At 41.1% G+C, this 17,872-nt stretch overlaps 1 pseudogene; it reads right to left on the reverse strand.

The window, feature by feature from the left end:
- Positions 1-5,899: 5,899 nt before the first annotated feature.
- On the reverse strand, positions 5,900-16,245 carry LOC117354813 (annotated as a pseudogene).
- Positions 16,246-17,872: the final 1,627 nt, after the last annotated feature.

Raw genomic sequence — 17,872 nt, forward strand, 5'->3', positions numbered from 1 at the left:
AGTGCTTATCCTCTTCCTAATCTTTTTCCTTACCATGACTCTCATCCCTTCGTAGTTCCCTTTTTGGAAGTTCAGTGCCGTGGCCGTCATTCTAGATCGATTTTTTGTTCCTGTGTCTAGGTTGAAGTGGATCATATTGTGATCACTGTTTCCCAGTGTCCCTTCTACTTCTATACCCTGTGCCGGTCCTCGTAGTCCATTTAGAATTAAGTCCAGAATTGCATTTCTTCTTGTATTTTCCTTGACAAGTTGTTTCAGGAAGCAACCGTCTACAGCATTCAGGAACTTGGTTTCCCTACTGCAGCTGGAGTTGCCTAGGTTCCAATCTATCCCCGGATAATTGAAGTCACCCATGATAATTGTGTTGCATCCTTTGCATTCGTGTTTAATCTCATCCATCATTTCTCTATCAGTCTCTTCAGACTGCCCTGGAGGTCGATAGTAGATGCCGATCTTCATTTCTGGTCCATTTGTTCCCGGTATTTTGACACATAGAGACTCTACCTTATTGTTCATTTCCAGGCATGTTCTCTCTGGGCAATACCCCCACCTTTATAGGGCAATACCCCCACCTTTTTGTCCTACTCTGTCTCTGCAGTATAGCTTGTATCCTGGTAGCACAGTGTCCCAAACGTTGTCCTCATTTCACCATGTTTCCGTGATGCCGATGATTTTTAGGTTATCTTTTTGTGCCATAGCTTCCAATTCCCCCATTTTATTCCTTAGGCTCCTTGCGTTTGTATACATATACTTAAGTTTGCGTGCATTTTCTTCCTCCTGTCTCCCTCGCTTCCGTCCCTTTCGATCCTTGGGGATTTCTATCTTGCCTATGATCCAGTGAGTCTTCCCTACAATCTTTTTTCATGGTATCCTCTGGGTATATCGTTTCCCGAACCATCAACTCTTGGTCGACTGTCGGCTTTCCCCTCCTTATTAATTTAAAAACTTCTCAATTTCTCGCTTAATGTTGCTTGCAAGTAGCCTTGTTCCATCTCTGCTAAGGTGGAGTCCATCTTTCCAGTATAGCTTCCTCTTCCCCCAGAACGTCGTCCAGTTGCGCATGAAGTGGAATCCTTCTTCCTCACACCAGCGTCTCAACCATGCTTTGACTGCTTGCAGTTTCGTCTGCCTCTTCCCGTTGGCCCTGGGTACTAGCAAGATCTTTGAGAACGCTATCTTCTGCATTCTGATTATCAGCTTCCTTCCTAGCATCCGGAACTGGTCTTTCAGTGTTTCCCTGCTGTAGTTCCTGTTACTCACATCATTTGTCCCATCGTGGATCACCACCGCCGTATCTACCCCTTCCGCACTGTTGATGATCCTGTTGATGCGGCTCACTATATCCTCTACCTTGGCTCCTGGTAGGCAGGTCACCAGCCGATCCTTTCTTCTTCCCACTATGTGGCTGTCAACTTGTTGGATGATGGAGTCCCCCACGATGGTTGATGTCTTCTCTATCTTCTCTTGTTTCTCTAGCCGCAGGTCCGTGTCCTTGGTGTACATCCATCTCTCTAGTCGCAGGTCCGTGTCTTTCGTGCACTTCCATGTTTCCTCATCCCAGCATTGGCTTGCAGTGGACTCGTATTCCTATGGGTTCCCTCTGCTGTTTCCAGGTCCTGCTGCTGTGTCATCTATTCCTTTCTTGTGATTGTCCTCCAGGTGGTCTTCACTCACTATTGATGTATCTTGGCAGTTCCTCTGTTGGTGATTTTCCACGGCCTCTCTGTATGCCTCCTCGATGAACTCCTCTAACTCCCAGACTTCTTCCTCAATGTTCTTCTCTTTCATTAAGTTTTCTGCCTCTCCGATCTCCTCCTCAACTGCTCAAAGTGCTTCTAATTCTAGTACTCTGCCCTCCAGTAGTCTGACTTGCTTCTTCAGGCCCTCCAGTACCTCACATTGAGTGCACACATAAGACTGCCTCCCAGAGGGGAGGTAGTCATACATATGACAAACAGTACAGAAAACTGGTTATCTCAGTATCCTGCTTCTATCTGCTGTTTCCATTGCTGTCTGCTTGCCGGTCTGTTGTCTGAAATGGCTTTTCCTTGTTTCCAAGGTCCTCTATGCTTCTTGTTCTTCCCTATATGCCTTCTCACACTGTGTGTGATCTTTAAGTCTGTCCCCATATGCCTTATGATGAAGACCATGCACCATTTTAGTAGCCTTCCTCTGGACCAACTCCATCCTTTTTATATCTTTATGAAGGTGCGACCTCCAGAATTGTACACAATATTCTAAATGAGGTCTCACCAGAGTCTTATACAGGGGCATCAATAGCTTCTTTTTCCTACTGGCCACACGTCTTCCTATGCACCCTAGCATCCTTCTAGCTTTCACTGTCACCTTTTTAACCTGTTTGGCCACCTTAATATCATCAGATACAATCACACCCAAGTCCAGCTCTTCTGTCGTATACACAAGTTCTTCACCCCCTAAACTGCACTGTTCCTTTGGGTTTTTGCAGCCCAAATGCATAACTTTGCATTTTTTAGCATTACATTTTAGCTGCCAAATTTTATACCATTCTTCAAGCTTCGCTAGGTCTTTCTTCATGTTATTCATACCATCCTGGGTGTCTACTCTATTGCAGATTTTGGCACATTGAAGATTTCAGGTATTTGTTTGCCTAGTAAATAGATGATCTTGTTTTGAATTATTTTTGTTAAAGGCAGGCTGTATGAGTTTTTTTAGGGTTTAATCTTCTTAGATCAGGAGTTGGAAACCTGCAGCTCGTGAGCCACATGCAGCTCTTCTTGCATGTGACTGCGGCTCTCCAGGCCCCAACTTTTTAATCTCCCTCCCAATACCACGATTCCATCCCCAGGACTCCCAAGGTATCTGGTGATCCAGTGGGGTTCTTTTTGGCAGGAGTGCGACCCTCTAGCTCCTGCCTCCTTGCGGCTGCCTTCTAAAATAGCTGCCTTGAGGAGGCAGGAGCGAGAGGGACTTGCTCCTGCCACAAAGACTCCCACTAGACTACCAGGTACCTCAGTAGGCTGGGGGGGGGGGGAATCATTGGGTTGGGAGGGAGATTAAAGGATTGGAGCCTGGAGATGAGAGAAAACCTTGGCTATGGGTTGGGGGGAGGGAGGGAGGGATGAGAGGTGCAGAGACCTGAAAGGGGTTAAATGGGAAAGAAGCTACACTTTGTGGCTCTTTGTAAATCTTGGGTCAAACATTTTGGATAAATTGACTCTGCTGTAAAAAAGTTGCTGACCCCTGGCTTAGATGCTCCATTCAAGTTTGTCTGTCTCGTAAGGATTATGTTTATGATTTGTAATCAATCCCCTAATCAATATTTAAACAACTTTTTATTGTACAATGCTTTGAATTTTATGTTACGCGTTTAATCAAATTTTAATAAACTATGAAACTACTGAACCAAACTCTTCCCATCTACAGTACTTCACAATTTAAAAAAGTTACCACCTTTTGATACAGAGTATGGTTCTGAGGAGTAAGTACTCTAACAATTGCAATTAGCCTTTTTAGAACATTTCTCCAGTGTTGATCTCAGAATCAGTCTTCTGTTGATTTATTTCATCTGTGGTTGCCTTTAACCTCAGTCTTGTCCCTAACTCTCGTAGCTCAAGAATGCTCTGTAATGATGTGCCTTCTGACTTGCCAGTATTTTAGACAGGTTTTTCCAGGCTATTGTCCCAGTTGAACTTAATGATGCCAGTTTGGAACATTTTGCAGCAAAAGCAGTATGCAATCCCAACCCTGGCCCTTCAGGTCATCTGCTTCCCCACATGTGTAACTGCCCCAACCTTATTTCTATTCCTCTCCTTAAATCCTCCTTTCTCCCTCTCTCAAAAGCCCTGTGGAATGTTCATTCTGCCCCCCAAAAAACTGCCTTACATACAGGACCTCTTTATCTCCTATTCCCTTCACCTCCTTGCTCTAACCGAGCCCTGAGGACTCCACTTCAGCTGCTGCCCTCTCCCACGGGGACTACCACTTCTCCCATACACCATGCCCTACTGGTCGAGGCGATGGAGTTGGGCTTCTTCTATCACCTTCTCGCAAATCTCAACCTCTTTTCCCACCACAATCCCACCAGTTTTCTTTGTTTGAAGTCCACTTTTATCTGCCTATTCATTCCTTTACCTCTCCAGATAGTGGTCATTTATTGCCCCTCCCTCCCAACAAGCTTTTCTTCTCCTTTCTCACTGAGTTTGACTTCTGGCTTTCCATCTTCCTTGATTCATCTTCTCTCTCCCTTGGGAGGGAGAGAGAAGATGAATCAAGGAAGTGTGTTCATTCTGCAGCCCCTCAGTATCTTTCCTCTCTTGTCTTTCCTTATACACCTCCCTGAGAACTCTGTTCCTCAGATAAATTGCTGTTATATGTACCTTTCTCTTCCACTGCCAATTCTAGACTTCATTCCTTTCATCTCGCTGCCCTGTATGCCTGGAATAGAATATTTGAGTCCGTGCATCACGCCCCTTCCTTTGTTCAGAAGTAGGCTGAAAACCCACCTTTTCAAGATTGCCTTCAACTCATAACCCTATTTTCTACTGTCTTCTGCTCATCACCCCAGCCAGCAGTTTCACCATACTCTGCTAACTGTAACACTTACTCTAGCATCTTGTTTGTCTGTCTTGAATAAAATGTTTCCTCTTTAAAGATGCCTTCGAGCACTGATCTACCCCCTATTTGTCTAAAAGATAGCAAGTGGCAAGGAAGTTGTTCCCCTTTATTCCTATTGTTTTCTCCTTTGAATGCTCTTTTTCTAGAATTTATTGTAGTTTAACCCCTCCCCTCTCATTTAATTTAATGCTGTGTCTACATATTCTGTTTGTACATGTCCTTGTTTTAATTTTTGTACTGCCCCTTTTTTTTTTTTTTAAATTATATATCGCCTAGAATCCAGGCTAGGCAATCAATCAAATTTTAAACGAAAATTGAAAACTTGATTAGATTGTAAGCTCATTAGAGCAGGGACTGTCTCCTTCATGACTCTGTACGACGCTCTAGAAATAATTAATAATAGTAGAAGTAGTAGTGAGCGGTACAATAGTCAGGGAAGCAGGAGCCAAAATCAAAGAATTCAAAAACAGCTGAAGCTTTATACCAAACACGGTTTCACTCCAAAAAGGATCTTCTCTCACCATGATGTCACAGATCAGGAGATCCAGCTCCTTGTTCTTGAAGTTGCTGAGGTATTTGTAAATCAAAGTCCAATATCTTAGTAGAGCCACTAACGGTTTTTGCTATCCTCAACAAAGTAGAAACCTAACTATTTATACATATCTATCTATCTAGAATTCCACCTCCCTGTATATGACTTTTGTGTCAGCCTCTGACTAGCTCTTATTCCCACTCCCAACATTCAAATATACATTTATGCTTATATACCACTATGATAAGATCTACATATAAAATTATGCACGTAACTGGGATAACTAATTTGAAAAATAGACATAGGGCTCCTTCTACTAAGCAGTTCTGCTAGCAGTTTTAGCACGCACTACATTGCCGCATGCGCTACACGCTAACGCCTCCATAGAGCTGGCGTTAGTATTTTCCATGTAGCCCGGGGGTTAGCGCGCGCTAATCTTCAGCATGCGCTAAAAACACTAGCGCACCTTAGTAAAAGGAGCCCTTAATGTGGTTAGCGATGACTGCAGAAGTCTTCAACAATATCAAGTCCCTTATGTTTCAGGGGGTTTAGTGATGCTTTAATGTTTGAGGCTTTCTAGCCTCTGAGGGTCTCCATTTTAGATATTTCTTCTCCAGCATGATGAATGCAGTTTGGAAATGTGCTGTAACAGATGTGAGATGAGTGCCACATTACCTTCCACATCCATGGGACGCCATAGCACCTCGGTGGACCCGACTGCTCTTGGACGATTGCACAAGGACCAATAGAGCTGCGATTTCATTTTGTGTTTCATAGCACCATACCTCGTCTTTGTATTGTCGCAACAATGGCAGCTAAAAAGAGAGAAGCAATGCATGACACTAGCTAAAATGGCTAGTTTTATGCAATAATTAAGGGTCTGAAGTTATATACATAGTAGGGAATGTGGCAGAATTTGCAAGTCCATTTAAAATATATTGAGTACTTCTAATCATCGCCTTAGTTGAAGATTACTACAGATAGAAGCTAGTTTAACATAAACTACAGAAAGGTATTGTGGCTTATTTCTGATTCTTACAAATATAGTGTAATATATCTTTTTTTAAAGGCAGCAGTTAGGTACGGATATATAATTTGGGGCAATCAGTCTTTCTACATCATCTTTCATTTTTTATAAGGATTTTACAACTAAGTATAATAATATATTTCTATGCTCCCTTTTTATGGCTCTGCTATCCATTACTTTCCAAAACTACTTGCTGTCATTAGTTATTGCAGTTCTATGCTTAATATACCACACAATTCACAATTGCTCTGCTCATAATAAAATCTTTCATCACTGTTAGCATGATCATCTGCATTGCAGCTTCATTAATACCCAGGTACTTTAAAATCAGCTCTGCAATGCTCTGATTGGCTTTTCCATCTCATAATAGATTCCCTCCCATCCTCTGTAAAAGTTAAAAAAAAAAAGTCACTGGGATATGCTTTTGTAGTATCAATTAAAATAGGGCTTAATTTTGTTTAGGTTTCCACAGATATCTCTGTTTTTGTTGACTCGTTAATTTATATCTGGCCAGCAAGAATGTGATGCATCAAGCACACTTGGGCCCAGTGGTTTATGCAGCGATTTTACAGGGAAAATTACCTCATAAAGCACAGCAGCCTGCTATGTTTGATGGGTTTCTGCCTTCCAAATGCAAACAAATTGGCTAGTGGGAGTAAAAGAAGCAATGAGAATGTCAGAAAAAAAAAAAAAAAAGGAAAGGCACAAAAAAATGGATGCAATAAAAACCACGTCTCCAGTCCTCGTTTCCTTTCTTGCAAGGCAAAAATATGGGTTTGTATTTTGGGTTGGGGAATCCACTGTGTAGCAAAAGATTCTTTCATAGATTGCTGAGGTTATCACTCCTGCATTACTTCAGCAGTTCAAGAGGTCCAAGTTTGATTCTCCTATGTTGAATGCTACATGCTAGGTTTATGAATTTTAGAGTGATAGGACATAGCTTTACTGGGTCAGACCAATGGTCCATCTAGCCCAATATCCCGTCTTCACAGAGGCCAATCAAACTCACAAGTACCTGGCAAAAACCCAAATAGTAGCAGCATTCCATGCTACCTTCCCATGTCTGTCTCAAGAGCAGACTATGGACTTTTCCTTCAGGAATTTGTCTAAACCTTTTTTTTAAATCCAGCTACATTAACTGCTCTTACTATATCCTTTGGCAACGCGCTCCAGAGCTTAACTATTATCCGAATGAAAGAAAATGTTTCCTCCGTAACTTCATCAAGTGTCCCCTAGTCTTTGTAAATCTTGATGCCGTAAAAAATGGATCCACTTGTACCTATTCTATACCACTCAGGATTTTGTAGACTTTGTTCATATCTCCCCTCAGCCGTCTCTTTTCCAAGCTGAAGAGCCCTAATCTCTTTAGTATTTCCTCATATGAGAGGAGTTCCATCCCCTTTATCATCTTGGTTGCTCTTTTACTTGAGGTGTACTGCCCGCATCTTTCCTGGAACTGATCTGAAAACACTTCCTAAGAAGAAAATACATTGAACTGATGTGCTATACATATCACATGTACATAAAAAGTTTAGTGTGAGGGCTCAATTAAAAAGAGCTTTCAATCTTCCTGAAATTACAAATAACCAGGGCTTTATTTCTGATGGAACAGCTTGGAACACAGTTCTGCTACGTCTTTTCAGACTTCAGAACATCAGAGATGTTCTGGTCCAGTTCAGGACAGAGAAGGGAAAGGATAAACCAGCAGCAGAGCAGAGAACATTCATTGTATTTCCTAATCATGCCCCATTTCTCCAGTTGCCCCTGTCCCTGGCTTGCCTAACCCTCCCCCAACCCCACAGTTCCACTTGTTTTTATGGATACAAATTAAGCTCTGCAAATAACTTACCAAGTTATGGAGTTCTCTCTCCGTAGCAGCTGAGGTACTTCTGCTTGATGTGGGACTCAAAGCAAAGCCTTTGGGCAGCTAAATGTAAAACCTGGAGTAGATTCCTTTAAACCACAGTAAGTTGATGCACTAATTCTGCTTCTACCAGCATGGGCTAGTTTTTGCGGCTGCTGTGAGATTTACGGTAGTGGATTCAGTAAATGACAGCACCAACATATCACCTTCTGCTCCATTAGAAGCAAAAGAGCTCAAGGAAATACCTCCCACATCCACATAAAAAAACCTCCTGCTCCCACAGCAACAAGAAAAGGAACTCAGCTGCTACAATATAATGCTTTCTCTTCCATTAACAATAACGGGGACTTGGTATCCTTAACATAACACCCCCTGCTCCCATAAAAACAAGGGCATGTGGCCCCATAATAACACTTTCTACTTCCACCAACACAACAAAAGAAACTCAGTGTCCCCCAAAAAACATTCCCTGCCCTTACAAAAGCAAGATATTGGGAAAGGGACTTGTATACCGCCTTTTTGTAGTTTTACAACCACACTCAAGCGGTTTACATACAGGTTCTTCAAGCATTTTCCTTATCTGTCCTGGAGGGCTCACAATCTATCTAATGTACCTGGGCAGTGGAGGATTAAGTGACTTGCCCAAGCTCACAAGGAGCAGCATAGAGTTTGAACCCACACCCTCAGGGTGCTGAGGCTTTAGCTCTAACAGCTCTAATAGGCTCAACAGACTTCTAGAACATAAGGTACATTACATTACATTGATGTCTTCTATCCTGCCAATACCTTTCAGTTCTAGGTGGTTTACAAGAAATTAGCCTGGGCATTCCTAGGGAGATTACAAGGTTGATAGCTATAGTATGCGTTGGGATCTGGGAATGGTTGATATGGTTTGGTTAGATCATTTGACAAATTTCTTGAATAGTATGCTTTTCAGTTCTTTCCTGAATGTTTTGTACTTGGGCGTCGTGGTCAGCAGATTTGAGAGGTGGTAGTCTATTTTTGCTGCTCTGGTGGCTAGTAGACTGTCATATTTTTTTTGCTTTACATGCCTTTGATTGGGGAGTGGGTAAAGTGTGCTTGAGTTCTCCTTGGTCTGGATGTGTTTTTCCTGATTAGGCGGTTGTTCAGATAGCTTGGTCCATTTCCATTTAGGGCTTTGAATAGGGTGCAGTAGAATTTGAGTTGTATGCGCGCTTGTACTGGGAGCCATTGTGAGCCTTGGAAAGCTGAGGTAATGTGGTCATATTTTTTCAGCAAGTATATTAGTCTTAGGGCTGTATTTTGGACTGTTTGTAATTGTTTTAGCATGTTGGTGGGGCATGACAAGTAAAGTATGCTACAGTAGTCCAGGAGTCCTAGGATTAGCGCTTGTACTATGAGTTTGAATTGTTCATTGTTGAAGTATTTTCAGACTTCTCTTAAGTTGTGCATGATTACGAATGCCTTCTGAACCGTTTTGCTGATTTGAAGTTGCATGGCGCAGCCTCTATCTATCATTATTCCCAGCAGTTTTAGGTTGGGTTGTAAGGGATATGTGATGGAGTTTATTTCTAGGTTTGTTATGGTTGGGGTTTTGTTTCTTTCTAGAAGTAAGAATTTGGTTTTGTCTTGGTTCAGTTTTAATTTGTGGTCTCTCGTTCATTTTGACACTGTTTCTAGTGCAATATGTAGTTTGTTCGTTGTGTTGGGGGTAGTTTGGTTGAAAGGCAGGAGGATGTGATATTGTCTGCGTAGCTGTATGACATTATGCCTTGTTTGTCTAAGCATGTGCCAAGTGTGGCTATGTAAAGGTTGAATAGTGTTGGTGATAGTGGGGAGCCTTGGGGGAATCTGCAAGGGTTATTCCAGGATTCTGATTGTTCATTGTTTGCTTTTACTCTGTATCTTCTTGAGTGGAGGAATCCTTCAAACCAATTGTAGACTTTGCCTGTGATACCTATTGCCTCCATTGTTTGTAGTAGGGTGTCGTGATCTACTAGGTTGAATGCCACTTTGGGATCGAGTTGTATGAGTAGCATTTTTTGCTTTTGCTTAGATGTTGTTTAGCTGTGTCTAGGAGAGTGACTACTAGTGTTTCTGTACTGTAATTGCCTCTGAAGCCTGATTGTGAGGGGTGAAGTATATTGTGGAATATATTCTAAGTATTCGGTGAGAAGATTTGCTATGAGGCCTTCCATTAGTTTGACATATAGCGGTATTGAGGCTATAGTTCTGTAATTGGATGGCTGATCTGCTGCTCCCTTTGGGTGTTTCAGAATAGGGGTTATGATGGAGGCAGTGCAGCTTGTCCGTGCATCCGTTGCTGGAGGAGGTGAGAACTGAAGGCGGTTGCAGAAGTGACCACCAGACACTTAAGGCACAAGTTTTCCATAAAGAATCATTTTTTATAATACCAAGGGCCTCAAATAGTTGGTCCAAAATCTTGTCTCTTGCAGTTGATACTTTGATAGTTTTTCACTTTCTGCATGTTGCACTGCTTTCAGCTGTGTATTGCTGAAATTATCAGAATTAAGGAAAGATTTATAAACTATAACGGTTATAGTTTATAAATCTTTCCTTAATTACTTCTGATAATTTCAGATAATCCACATTTCGGATTTGTAGGTACCTACCTCATGCAAAGTTGTCATTTCTTTAATAAGAAATTAACTATTTTTTCTGCAGCCCTCCAAGTACCTACAATCCAAAATGTGGTCCTGCAAAGGTTTGAGTTTGAGACCACTGGTCTAGATAGATATGATGTTTTGCCAATATGAACAGCCTTGTGGATCAAACATAAGATCTTGTATTGGATACAAAAGTGTACTGGAAGTCTGATGTTCTTGCCTAGTAGTCAGTGCAGTGAACTTTAAATAACATGACCAAGGTATAAGTACAAGACTAGACCTGCAAGGGGGGGGGGGAGGAGGAGTGGTTGCCTGCCTGCCTGCCAACCTGCCTACCTACCTACCTACCACTAGACCTTCCCTGTACCCTGTCCTGGCCTACCACTAGACCACCAGAGGGGGGACAGGGTACACTATTGGTTCAGAATTTTTTTTTTGGGGGGGTGGTTTCCTCCCCTAAATCTAGGGTGCATCTTTTGGTCAGGTGAATCTTATAGACTGAAAAATATGGTAGATCTTACTTGCCAATTTTCTTTCCTTTAGTCTCAAAGAATCAATCCAGAACATACTCTTTTCTGTATGTTTCTCTGGTTTGCACAGCTTTTGGTTCATAGGCACAAGGTTGGTGTGGTTCAAGTTTGTTAGTTCTGTATCTGATGTTGTGTTTATATCTCTTAATTAAGGAGGCAGCAGTTAAGGTCTTCTCTTCAAACTCCCATTGCTTGGTTTTTAGGATACTAATGGAGACAGGATACATAGTACACTATAAGGCACAGGTCAGTTATGCTCTCCATCTTTACCTACTGACAGATAGCATAACCCACATGTCTGGACTGATCCTTTGGGACTAAAGAAAAAAAACAAGTAGATAAGATCTAATTTCTCTTAGTGACAAGATTCTGTTATAAAATACTATTGTACTTAAGTTAGGGTTACCAGATTATCCTGCTCTAGGCCCGCCCAGTTCCACCCATCCCCACCCTGACATGCCCTAGTCCCTCCCCAGCCCCGCCTCCAATCCCACCCCAGCTCCGCCCCCCTGCTGCATGCTCTCATCAGCAGGACATCCGCGTGGATGCATCGCAATGACATCACACGCATTTGTGTCATATCCGCACATGCACGGATGCGCTACTGCACGAAGGAAAGCTTATCAAAACTCGGACAAGATTAGACATGCTTTTATTTTTCTTACATTTTTATATTCTATTGTATTGTTAACTGTTTAGATACCTGTATGATAAACGGTATATCAAAAATAAATAAACTTGAACTTGAGGGCACCTAGAAATGCGCGAACATTGATGCGATGATAGTATGTGCCTCTCGCTGCAACAGGCACATCTTGTAAGCAGTCAGCAGGCGCCAGTGCCTCTCCTCCTCGCTGGCATCTCGGGGCACACCTAGAATTCTCCGGGGCATACAGTTTGTGATACACTGCTTTAAGGCACTTGCATAAGTAGGAGACATGCTCAAGTTTCAAGTTTCAAGTTTAATAATTGTTTTGATTAATCGCTTTATCGTATTTCAAAGCGATGAACAAATTAAAATTACAATTTCTGGGGAATAATACAAACAGAACAATACATATTAATTTACAATATTAAAAAACCACAACAAAACAAAACAAAAAATAACGAAAACAAACTTAAAAACACAAGGAAAGAAGGGAGATGAAATACAAATCATCATAGGAAAGTAGAACAAAAAAGGAAAAATACAAAATGAATAACAAAAAAACAGTGTAATATAATACAATAAAATATTCTAGACTGCAGTAAGTTTCATCAATTATCAAAAGCGTCTTTAAAGAGAAATGTTTTTAAGTTACTTTTGAATTTCTCAAGATTCTTCTCTTCCCTTAAATAAATTGGAAGGGCGTTCCATAACTGAGGTGCCGTAACAGAAACAATAAATTGTCGTCTTGTATTGATGACCTTAAGGGATGGAATAGTTAATAAATTCTGTTCATTAGATCTAAGGGTTCTGATTGGAGAATATGGTATCAATAATTTGTAAATAAACGCTGAGGTTTTATTAAGAAGAGTTTTGAAGGTGAGTATGCATAGTTTATATGTTATCCGGTGGGAGGCTGGGAGCCAGTGTGCGTCTTTTAAAAGAGGTGTTACTTGATCAAATTTCTTAGTTTTGGTTATAAGTTTTATGGAAGCATTTTGAATGATCTGTAATCGTTTTATTTCACTTAAGGAGATTCCTTTGAAAAGGGCATTACAATAGTCAATCCTGGAGATCACAAATGAATGAATTAGGATGTTAAGTGATTTAGAACATAAGAATTTTGAGATTGATCGAATTTGTCTTAATCTGTAAAAGGTTGTTTTAATAATATTACTAATGTGATCATGAAAATTTAGTTTGTGATCAAAGGTCACCCCTAAAATTTTGGTATTACTAACTAATTTTTATAGAAACATTTTTTATAGAAATGGGAGCAGTGAGGGAGAAATCGTCTTTCCAGGGGAAAAGCATCACATTAGTTTTTTTTATATTGAGTGCTAATCTATTTAGGTCTAGCCAACGATAAATTTGATCAAGTTTTTCGTTGATCGCTATGATATCTGATGTTTTGTTAGCGTCCAGTGGATGTAGGCCCCCTTTCAATTATGAGCTATAGCACTTAGGCACTTAGGGGCTAATTCTATACAAGGCACCTAGAAAAATGTATTTATTTTTAGTATTTATATACCACTTATAGCCTAAGTGGTTTACATTCAGGCACTCTAGCATTTTTTCCCCTATTTGTCCCAGTGGACTCACACTCTAGTTAATGTACTTGGGGCAAAGGGGGATTAAGTGACTTGTCCAGGGTCACAAGGAGCAGTGTGGGATTTGAACCCACAACCTCATAGTGCTGAGGCTGTAGCTCTAACCACTGTGCCACACATGTGCCAATCACAATTGGGCATCATTTACAGAATCACAGCTTGCAGCGCCTATGTAAAACCTTAAGTGCCTGAAATGTATGCCAGGGTTTTAAAGGCCTACATTTCTTTTTGGTTATCATGTCTCATATATTCTCAGACAGAGCACCCGCTGGTATTGTGTCTTAGATAATGCTGACATTACACCTTGCCATCAATTGGAATTGCATATCACCAATATCCCATTAAAATATGCGCCAGTTATGTCCATCCCCACTGAGTCTTTGAATAATCCTATCCTGCGTTCTGCGTTACATTCCTTTAAAGAAGTAGAAGTCTTTTCGGACACTAAATGGAATACTACGCTACAGACTTCCTTATGGCTGAATCCTAACATTAAGATTCAAAACAATCCAGTTTCCTGGAAATCTTGGCAACAGATTGGGATATGGACCGTGAACCAACTTTATGATGGTGAGCATTGGCTCACATTTGCTTCCATATGTAGAACCTATGGTCTTCCACCATCACAGTTTTTCAGATGGTTGCAGTTGACACATGCCATTAAAAAGGACTTGTTGCCGAAACAACCTTCTTCAGATCACCCTTCGTTTCTCTCTCACTGCAACTCAATTGTGGCGCAGGGCAAAGAGGCATCGCGATGGTACAAGATACTTCAAATATCTAAATATCCTCTTGATCCTGCGCTGACACAATCCTGGCACAATGTACTTGAGTTAACCTTGGATGCTCAAGCATGGAGAGATATCTGCTTTCTGAATGGAAGATCTCTTCACTCGTCCTCCATGAGACAAACTGCCTTTTTTCTTCTTCATAGGGCTTACTGGACCCCTCAGCGACTAGCTAAGCTTAACACCCAAGTATCCAAAAACTGCTGGTCCTGCTTTACGAATGAAGGGTCCTTACAACACATGTTGTTTGATTGCCCCCTTTTGACAGACTTTTGGACTTCAGTCTGGAAGACGATCTCTCATGCATTGGGCATCACTCAACCTCTGATTTATGCCATTCTCATTATAGGAGACAAGGGGACTTTCTTGCCTATCTCCGACTATAATCGCATTCTTCTTAGAGCGCTACTTTTAATAGCCATAAAAGAGATATTATCAAATTGGAAGAATTTGTCCTCTGCTTCATACATGTCATGGTGGTCTCATGTGTCTATTATTGTGAAATATGAACGCATATATGCGGAGAAATTTGGTTACATCTATAGATTTCATGATATTTGGGATCCTATATTGGACTTATAATATTTCTTTCTTTCTCTTACATTGAGATATACCATTACCATTCTGCATTGCATTGTAATTATGATGTTCTATTTCTCTTGCCTGGTTTTCTTTATATACTAACCATTATGCATTTGTGACTGTATTACAACTTTGAGCAGAGAATACTGATTTTTGTTCTTTTATTTATACGGAATCACACAGGTGATTATTTGTATATCTTTATTGTTCTTTCTCTCTGTTTTTTGACTTTCCTTTGTCATTGTTATTTGTATTACAAACAATAAAAATTTATTGAACACACAAAAAAAAGGCCTACATTTCAGGCACTTAAGCTTTTGGAGAATCATGCTTAGTGGCACCTAAGTTACACGCCACCCTTAGAAACATCCACTTAGGCATTAGAACATAAGAATTGCCGCTGCTGGGTCAAACCAGTGGTCCATTGTGCCTAGCAGTCCGCTCACGTGGAGGCCCTCTGGTCAAAGACCAGCATCCTAACTGCGAACAGCCTCACCTGCGTACATTCTGGTTCAGGAACTTGTCTAACTTTGTCTTGAATCCCTGGAAGGTGTTTTCCCCTATGACAGATTCCATAAGAGCGTTCCAGTTTTCTACCACTCTCTGAGTGAAGAAGAACTTCCTTATGTTCGTACGGAATCTATCGCCTTTCAATTTTAGAGAGTGCCCTCTCATTCTCTCTACCTTGGAGAGGGTGAACAACCTGTCCTTATCTACTAAGTCTATTCCCTTCAGTACCTTGAATGTTTCGATCATGTCCCCTCTCAATCTCCTCTGTTCGAAGGAGAAGAGGCCCAGTTTCTCTAATCTTTCGCTGTGCGGAAACTCCTCCAGCCCCTTAACCATCTTAGTCGCTGTTCTCTGGACCCTTTAGAGTAGTGCCGTGTCCTTCTTCATGTGCGGTGACCAGTGCTGGATGCAGTACTCCAGGTGAGGGCGCACCATGGCCCAGTAAAGCGGCATGATAACCTTCTCCGATCTGTTTGTGATCTCCTTCTTTATCATTCCTAGCATTCTGTTCGCCCTTTTCGCCGCCTCCGTACATTGCATGGATGGCTTCATTGACTTGTCTTTTATACTTGTAGAATCGGATATGTGCCTATCACCCAACTCATTCTCTTCACTGCGCACTCTGGCATTGGGATTTGTGACCTTGGAGCTGCCCTCTCTACAATGCTCTTGGGGTTCTTCAAAGAAACATTGTGGGTGATTTCTGCACAATAGGACTTGCTACTCATCAGGAGCACCTCCAGCTCCCTGACATTGTGCACCAGGAACTTGTGGAATCCTGAGGTCAACATGTGTTTGGTTTTTTTGTTGCTCCCATAACCAATGTTTGGCATCAGGATCTGGCCCTTGAATCTCCTGCAAACTCTATTATCAATACCTCTGGGTTTATGCTAGTTTCTTGGTTCTTTTCTTGACAATCTTAGGTTTTACTAGAGGTCATAGGGCAGCCATGTCACCGGTTGCGATGCCCAACTTTTTTTTAACCTAATATTGAGACTATTAAGAGTATTTTGCCAATTAAATTAGCTGCCCAAGAGGCACCTAACCTTAGGTGTCTTTTATGGAATCAGCCCTTTACAGAACAGTGCTTAGTGCCCTTTATGCCAATTAAGGTGTCATTTTTAGGTGCAGGTCCAGGAAGTGACATTAGAGGAAGATTCGACACTGGCGCAACAGCAGGTTAGGAGTTGCTGCTCTTGCCAGGAATGTTACGGAGGAAGGGAAGCAGTGCACACGCATGGCAGTGGGAGGCGGGGAAGGAGAGCGTGGGACAGACTGATCCCCCGCCCCACTTACTACGTCACTGTATGTGTAACTGTATACACCTACCCCCTCTTTTACTAAGGTGTGCTAACTGATGCTAAATATTAGCGCGCGCTAAATGCTAACGCATCCATAGAAGATAATGGACACGTTAGCATTTAGGGCACGCTAAATCGTCTAGCACACCTTAGTAAAAGGTCCCTCTAATTATAGAATTGCTTCATAAGATTTAGAGGCAGTTGAAAATGTGGCTGTTCTCTTTAACCGTGGAGGTGTGAACATGTCTGAGAGGATTAGTAGCTAAAGTGGGCGGATTGGATTTATTATGGAATTGCATTTCATGAATTTATACATTTTATTATATTGTTGTAATCTACATTAGAGAGTGGTGGACTATAAATCCAAAATTAAATTTAAATTAATATAGCAACTATATTCTGAGCATGGTATTTTTCATTTTCTTCTTTCACCATGCCATCTCATTTACTGCCTATAAATCCTTAGCACCTTCCTATCCTTCCCTTACTTTAGGGGTTCTCAACCCAGTCTTTGACACCTTGCCAGTCAGATTTTAGGATATCCACAATGAATATGCATGAGATAAAATTTGAATGCTCTACCTCCATGGTATGCAAATCTCTCTCTCTTTGTTGTGATGCAAAAATCGACTATTGCAACGCACTATTCTTAAATATCACTCAGAAGGAACGAAGGCGACTCCAAATAATTCAGAACACGGCCATTAAACTTATCTACAACGCAAAAAAATTCGATCATGTATCCCCACTGATGATTGACGCACATTGGTTACCAATTAACCACAGGATATTGTACAAAATTATATTTCTAATCTTTAAGACTCTATTATCTAGCGAGCCACAATTCATTTCAAAATCTCTAATCCCCTACAAACCACAACGCTCTTTACGCTCATCAGAAATGAATTTACTAACTATCCCCTCTTTAAAAATCATCGGTACGAGAAGAGCAGACATCTTTACCGTAGCAGGCCCGCAATCATGGAACTCCCTCCCTCAGTATATTAGAGTGGAACATGATACCTCAGCTTTTAAAAAACTTTTAAAATCTTATTTGTTTAGGGACGCCTACGATCTCTAATATTTTAACGTATCTACTTGATCTAAATTAATATTCATAAAGAGTGCCTTGTAACAATTTACCCAACCTTTTGTTTTTTCCCTTCTTTCCTATGCCCTTATTGTAACTTTGTCCCCTTTTTCCTCGCTTTCTTGTTAGTCATTATTGAAATTTGTTGTTTTTAAAGTATATTAATGTTTCTATGTTTTAATATATT

Source organism: Geotrypetes seraphini, chromosome 2 (assembly GCF_902459505.1).
Source record: "Geotrypetes seraphini chromosome 2, aGeoSer1.1, whole genome shotgun sequence".
NCBI lineage: Eukaryota > Metazoa > Chordata > Amphibia > Gymnophiona > Dermophiidae > Geotrypetes > Geotrypetes seraphini.